The sequence below is a fragment of the Polypterus senegalus genome, chromosome 4, assembly GCF_016835505.1.
Source record: "Polypterus senegalus isolate Bchr_013 chromosome 4, ASM1683550v1, whole genome shotgun sequence".
Classification (NCBI taxonomy): Eukaryota; Metazoa; Chordata; class Cladistia; order Polypteriformes; family Polypteridae; genus Polypterus; species Polypterus senegalus.
Window position 1 is genome coordinate 234,278,266 of NC_053157.1, and position 7,835 is coordinate 234,286,100.

The 7,835-nt window shown below is 50.2% G+C and overlaps 1 protein-coding gene across 1 annotated transcript in view; it reads left to right on the forward strand.

Annotated features, from left to right (window-relative positions):
• The window catches only part of LOC120528149 (zinc finger protein 721-like), a 230,053-nt gene that overhangs the window by 111,398 nt on the left and 110,820 nt on the right, over positions 1–7,835 (forward strand). The gene's annotated exons all lie outside the window — the stretch shown is intronic.

Below are 7,835 nucleotides of genomic sequence, written 5' to 3' on the forward strand. Positions count from 1 at the left end.
TGCGGTGGACTGGCGCCCTGCCTGGGCTTTATTTCCTGCCTTGCGCCCTGTGTTGGCTAGGATTGGCTCCCTGTAGTTAGGGGACCGGGGTTCGCTTCCCGGGGCCTCCCTGCGTGGAGTTTGCATGTTCTCCCCTTGTCTGAGTGGGTTTCTTCCCACAGTCCAAAGAAATGCAGGTTAGGTGTATTGGCGATTCTAATTTGTCCCTAGTGTGTGTTGGCTGGGATTGGCTCCAGCAGACCCCCGTGACCCTGTAGTTAGGATATAGCGGATTGGATAATTAATTTTCATTATCTTTAACAAGAATATATATAAAACTCAATGTACGTGTGTATGTTCCAGCTCTAATAACTTCTAATAATTTGATGGAACCCTTTCAGTCTGGTTTCAGGGTGCAGCACAGCTGTGAAACTGCTCTGCTACGGGTAACCAATGATTTGCTTATGGCAGCAGACTCTGGACAAACCAGCATATTAATTCTGTTAGACCTCAGTGCAGCACTTGACACTCAGGTCAGACATGACATTCTACTGTCCAGAATGGAGAACATGCTGGGTATCTCTGGCACTGCCCTCCTGTGGTTCAAGTCCTATCTGACTGATAGGCAAGAGTTTGTTAGTCTTAGCAACAGCAGATCCAGCTCAGTGACAGTCACGCAAGGAGTTCTTCAGGGCTCTGTCCTCGGCCCTCTGCTTTTCTGTATTTATATACTTCCTATTCGTAGCTATGGACTGGGTTATCATTTTTATGCAGACGATACTCAGCTCTACTTCAATGTTAAAAGTGGAACTTTATCAGAGCTTTCTCAGCTCACAGCCTGCCTTAGTGAAATTAAAACCTGGACGGAGCAGAACTCTTTAAAATTAAATTGCAACAAAACTGAACTCCTGCAAATTGGGACTAAAATGCAACTTAATAAAATGAGCTCCTTCCCAGTCCATCTTGGCGGTGATCTCATCAGACCTGCCTCTGCTGCCAAGAATCCTGGTGTCATTTTTGATTCCTCCCTTTCTTATTCCACCAACATAAATCACATGTGAACTTGGCCCTGACACAGACAGGCGGACATGTTGTTTAAAACCACCACACGTTTATTAAACACAATATTTTACAATAGGTCACTCAGACCCAGTCCAATGGTCACTCAGACCTCAGTCACGTGCACAAACCCCAAATACAAAGTCCTGGCCACAATGCCTTGTCTTTGGGCCACCTCCACAACTCCTCTTGCCTCGTCCTTCTTCCACCCGACTCTAGCCTCGAATGAATGGAGACGGCCCCTTTTATAGAGGACCTGGATGAGCCCCAGGTGTTCCCTGCAATCTTCTTCTGGCCACGCCCCAGTGTGGCGGAAGTACCGGCTGTCCTCCCGGCTGCTCTCCGGGCGCCGTCATAAATCTTCCCCCCAGCACTTCCTGGTGTGGCGGAAGTGCTGGGGTAACAGGTCCCCAAGGCACTGGGGTGCCTCCTGGCGGTGACCACGGGCCCCTACAGGGAAAGGCTTCCATGCCCTTGACCCGTGGCCCCCAAAGCAACCCGGAAGGCAAACCCCATGTGATCCAGGCAGGGCTCTGACCCTCTTCTGGTCCCTCCTGGCGTCCCGGCCGGGTCATGGCCCCTGGCATCCCTGACAGTGCCCCACAGCCAGCGAAGACCACTCGTGGGAAAGAGCGACCCATCCCGCGAGGGCAGCAGAGCCCCGAAACGGGTCCCACTCGAGGATAGCCGGGGTCCGGCCCCGCACTCCTAGCAGGGACAGGGGCGGAGACACAATCCGAGCACCAACCCATGGTGCATCCCTGCGCCTCGCACAGGTTGTGCTCCCCCCTTTTACCGGCACCCCGGGGCCTCCTCGATCGGCACCCTCCAAGACCTCCACGCCCCTTTGTTCCGAGCCACTCGTTCCCCCGTAGGCTCCTCCAGCTGTGAGTGCATCTGCGCACCGGCAGAGAGATCATTCCGCAGACAGCCCGACATCAGAGGGCTGTTCCGCCACGAAGGGATTCCTTCAGCTTGCCCGGGGTCCGTCCCTACAAAACAGAATACAGGGGCAGACCCGCTGCTAAAGCACCCGTCTCGTGCCACACACGGGCAGCGTTCCCCCCTCCAAACACCCCGGCACTTGCCTGATCAGCACCCTCTCCGCGGCTTCCGTGTCCCTCTCGATAATGGAACCGTTGGCACCGCCTGCTCTCTCTCCGCCGGCCTCAGGGATTCCCTCTGCTCCCTCAGAGGGCGGCCAGCTGTACACGTGCACCCAGCAACGCTGTCTCACCGTATTGGAGGAGGCGGCACCCAGCCGCTTAATCCTCCCTTCACTTTCAGACGCCTTGACGGTATGCGACTCTGTATTAACCAACACGAGCCCCTTTCCCGTCTGCGTCCCCAACATATCGGAGGAATCGGCACCCAGCCTCTTATTCCTCCGTTCACTCTGGGACGCCATGATGGTTTGAGACTCCTTATGGAGAAGAAGGCGCCTCTTTCCTGTCTGCGTCCCTATAGTACGGCGCGAAACCGCAGCCGACTCGTGGCGGAGGGCGCTAGGACCAGGGGCACTTAGCAGCCCGTGTCCATTCAGCGTCCTCGGACTCCCCCCTTGCCGCGCATACAGCCCGCGGCACCGCACCTCCTGTCGGAGGGCTGCTTACTCGGAACTGATCATTATCATCACAGCCTTTTTCAACAGACCCTCCCGCATGCTGTACGGAGTCGGCTGTACTCACCGTCTCCGCCGTACCTCTCCAGCTGGAGATTCCAGCGTCACGCCGTCCCGTTGTTGATTGAAACGTTCTCAGCGCCGCAAGCGCCTTCCTCTCCAGTTCCAGCACCTCAGCCCGGAGGGCACATAGCATCTGTAACACACGCTGCTCGGTGGGCTGAAGGGACACCTCCAGCTCCGCCAGAGCAGCCGGTAAAGACAGGAAGTTAACCGACGCGGAGCCTACCTGTCTGTCAGCCTCCAACGCCGGCCACTTCCTGTGGGCCTTCTCCTCCGGCCCAATCGGGTCTCCCTCCTGCCCGTGATGGACATTCCTTGGTCCCGCCTCTCCGCAGTCATTGGCGGGCACACAAGACACACCGTCCAATCGCGTGCCTGTCAGGGGGAGGGACTTCTGGTCCGCGGCCATCTTGGCTCCCCTTCTGCGGCGGCGACGTGCTTGCCGGCAGCCTTGTTGTTGCCGGCACCTTTTGAGCTGTAGCGTGTCCTCCTCCACAGCCCTCACGGCTGCCGCCGTTCTGCCGGAGCCCCGCAGACCAGCACGCGCCGGCCACTGACGCAGATCCGGGAGATCCCTGCCTGGGAAACAAAACACACGCCCGGCCCCCAAGGGCCGGCTGCTGATAGGCAGGGAACTCACCTCCCAGGTCCCGTCTAACCAAGGAAACGTCCAGCAACGGCGCGGTCATGGGAGCCCGCTGCACTCCTCCCGTGCACGCCGCCCGCCCGCATCAGGAAATAACGGCCCTCCTGCGGACCCCTGGCGGTCCGTGGGGTTCCTTTACCCTGCTGCACCGGGCCGTCCACAACAAATTTGTTATATACAGGTCCCCGCCTTGAAACAGGCGGAGCATCCTGCCGACTACGCCAGATGTGAACTTGGCCCGGACACAGACAGGCGGACATGTTGTTTAAAACCACCACACGTTTATTAAACACAATATTTTACAATAATAGGTCACTCAGACCTCGGTCACATGCACAAACCCCAAATACAAAGTCCTGGCCACAATGCCTTGTCTTCGGGCCGCCTCCACAACACCTCTTGCCTCGTCCTTCTTCCACCCGACTCTAGCCTCGAATGAATGGAGACGGCCCCTTTTATAGAGGACCTGGATTAGCCCCAGGTGTTCCCGGCAATCTTCTTCTGGCCACGCCCCAGTGTGGCGGAAGTGCCAGCTGTCCTCCCGGCTGCTCTCCGGGCGCCGTCATAAATCTTCCCCCCAGCCATACAAAGTGCTGTGTACAATTTTGAGTTGCTGCAATTCAATTTTGGCAAAATGGACTAGCCTGCCACATCATTTTTTCACTCTGATTTTTGGGGCGTCTTTGAATTCAGGGCTCTGTAGGTTGATCATTTTCATTTCCATCAAACGATGTGGCATCCTTTCGTTCCTAACACACTACCCAGTCTATATCAGTATAGATATCCAGGAGGATTTCATTTTCTCATTGAGATCTGATGTGTTTTCAAAGTGTTCCTTTAATTTTTTTGAGCAGTTTATATACACACACACACATATATATATATATATATGTATGCATATATATGTATATATGTGTATATATATATGTGTGTGTATAAATGTGTGTGTGTATATATATATGTGTGTGTATAAATATGTGTGTGTATATATATATGTATATACATATATAAGTATGTACATTATATATATATATATATATATATATATATATAAATATACAGTATATACATATACATATATATTGTCGGAGAAGGCTGTGGTGTCGACCCGGCCGGGACGTCCAGGAGGACCGGAGAAGGGCTCACGCCTTCCCCAGAACATGTGGGGGTGACGGGTACAGAGCTTTGAAGCTCAACCCTGTAGGGTCACTGCCAGGGGGCGCCCCAATTCCTGCAGAGCCCTGGACCTCAGCACTTCCACCACACCCGGAAGTGATGGGGAAGAGGACGGGGACACCCGGAGTGCTTCCAGGTGCGCAGCCAGCACTTCCGCCACAGTTGGGAGTGCCGGTGGAAGATTGCCGGGAGGCACCTGGAGCACATCAGGGGTTCTATAAAAGGGGCCGCCTCCTTTCATACAATGGCTAGAGTCGAGTGGAAGAGGACGAGGTCTTGGAGGAGACAAGGAGGTGGCCTAAAGAGTGAGAAGGCAGTGTGTTGTGGCCAGGACTTTGGGAGACTTTGGGGTTTGTGGCACTTGTAAATATGATTAATAAACGTGTTGTGGGTGACATGAACGTGTCCGCCAAATTTGGTGGAGGTCCCATCATGCTGTTGAGAAGTGAAATCAAGTTTATTGGATTTACAGAAAGTGTGCAATAATTGTTCAAACAAAATCAGGCACTTCTCAAATATCACTGTGTGTGTCTCCAATATAATATATTTAACTGACATTTTTTATCGTAACAAACAACGATTTATACAGGAAAATAATGACTATTAACAAGGTTGCCCAAACTTTCGCATCCCATTGTATGTATATACACATACGAGGTGTGGCAGAAAAGTAATGAGACTGATTTTTTATTTACCAAAGTTTTTATTTTTTTCAAACATCAATGTTATCCCCTTCAAAGTAGTTCCCTTTGGCAGCTACACACCGATGGAGACGTTGTTCCCACTGTTGGTAGCAGCGCTGGAAGTCTTCAAACGGTATGGTCTTCAGCATGTCCGTTACACTCTTTTGGATGTTTTCTAAAGTCCCGAAATGACATCCTTTGAGGACATTTTTCAGTTTAGGAAAAGGAAAAGTCACACGGACTGAGGTCAGGTGAATAAGGGGGCTGGGGAACCACAGGAATGCCTTTTGAGGTCAAAAATTCTGTTATGGAGAGGGCAGTGTGACATGGGGCGTTGTCATGATGGAGCATCCATTTGTCTGCAATGTCTGGTCTCACGCGAATGACCCTTTTTCTGAGCCTTTCAAGGCCGTTTTTATAAAAAACTTGGTTGACAGTTTGTCCTGGAGGAGCAAATTCTTTGTGGACAATTCCCCTTTTGTGACGCACAACCAAAAAGAAACTTAGCTAATAGCAGTCACAAAAATCACGTAGTTAACGGAAGGAGTTGAAACTCGCACTGAGCTATGGGAGGGTACTGATACACGTGCTCTATCAAGGACAACAGCGCAGCATTGCCAGATCGCTTGCAGTGTTGCCAGTCTCAATACTTTTCTGCTACACCTCGTACATACATACATACAGTGGGTATAAAAAAGAATTCTTTATTTCAAAGAATCCTTTGAAATACTCCCTTTTTTTTTGCTTTACAGCCTTAAATGAAAACACACAAAGTAATATTTTTTCCAGCTTTACTTACTCAATGCAGTCTCTGACATCCAAATGACGGATATCACAGCTACAGTTCAGAAGAATTTAAAAAAATCAAAACCAAGACAAATTGTGATGAATAAAGGATCGTCAAAAAAAAAAAAACTCAATCTGGTGTCAGTGCCCACCATTCCCATTGCAGACCCTGGTTACTGTCTCCCTCCCACCTGTGCTCAGTTGTAATGAGTGTGATCAGTGAAGCTGTTCCTGGTCCATCCATTCATTCCCTTGCTTGGTAGAGCAAATGACAGCAAACACCTGACTACGGGTGGCCAGCCACTTAGAAAAGATCTCAGGGATAGAGTAGTGGACAGACATAAGGCAGGCAGGAGATGGAGACCAAAACATCTCAATGGCTTTATCAATCCCAAGGAGCCCAGTAAAGTCCATCATAAAGAAGTTGGTACCACTAGGACTCTCGCTGGACCTTCCAAAATGGATGGAAGAGCAAAGAGGACACTGGTTAAGAGAGGCTAGCGAGATGCCAATGGCCACTTTGAAGGAGTTACAGGATTTGATGGCACAGAGTGGTCATTAATGGTGTGCAGGTGACAATTTCGCAAGCGCTCCACCACTGTGGTTTGTTCAGGAGGGTCGCACTTCTCAAGAAAGGCCACATGAAGGCTTGTTTGAGCTTTGCCAGAATGCACCTTGAAGATTCTGATGCCAAATGGAAAGACATCTTATGGTCAGATGAGACCAAAATCAAACTATTTGGCCTCAATACGAAATGGTACACCAATGCAGCTCACTGCCACAACACACCATACCGACAGTAAAACATGGAGGGGGCAGCATCCTGTTGTAGGGGGCCTGGGGCTCTCGTTAGGGTAGAAGGGAAAATGGATGGGCCAAAACACCATCAAATTCTATTGGAAAACCTGCTACCCTCTGCCAGAAAGTTGAAGATGGGCAGAATGTTCCCCTTTCAACACAACGACAATGTGAAGCACACAGCGGAATGGACCACACGGTGGCTGAAGGAGACAAAAGTGAATGTGCAGGTGTCGCCAGACAGAGCCGAGACCTAAATCACACTGAAAATCTGTGGAGAGATCTGAAGATAGCAGACCACCAACGCTCACCACCCAATGTGACAGAACTTGAACAGTTCAACTGAAACGAAGAGTGGGGGGCAAATATTACACAATCAAGGTGTGCAAAGCTGATAGAGAAGAATCACAAGAGACTCAAGGCTGTCATTAAAGCAAAAGGGGGGTCAACAAAATGACATCGACATGGCGAGGGGTCCTTTATTAGTCTCAGGATTTCTTGTTTTGGATTTTTTATAATTCTGAACTGTAGTTGTGATCTCTTTCATTGTGTAAGTAAAGTAAAGCTGGGAAGAAATATTGGTTTGTGTGAGTTTTCATTTAAGGCTGTAAAGCAAAAAAAAAAAAAAAATGGGAACCTTTCGAAGGGGGGGATTCTTTTCTATACCCACTGTATATAAAGGGTCTCTCTTGGAGTAAGATATCTAAATGTGACCATAAAAAAGGCTGAGGTCTAGTTTTTACTGAGAGGGTACGTAAGCGAAGGTGACTGTAGGAAGAAGACAACTGAGGGAGTCCATCTGCGAGGGCCCATTTAACTGCAGTAGTCACACCAGCAGGGCACAATAGAGAAACACAGCAAGTGTAGGGGTGGATGAGGAAGGGAGCATGGGTTCAAATGCTGCGCGCTCCCAACAGGGATTGAAGGGTACAAACTTTACAGTACATGCCAGCCAGCACGTCAACAGATACATAAAGAATGTGACAAGCAACTTGGCAGGAGATTGCTAGGCTGGATAAAGATG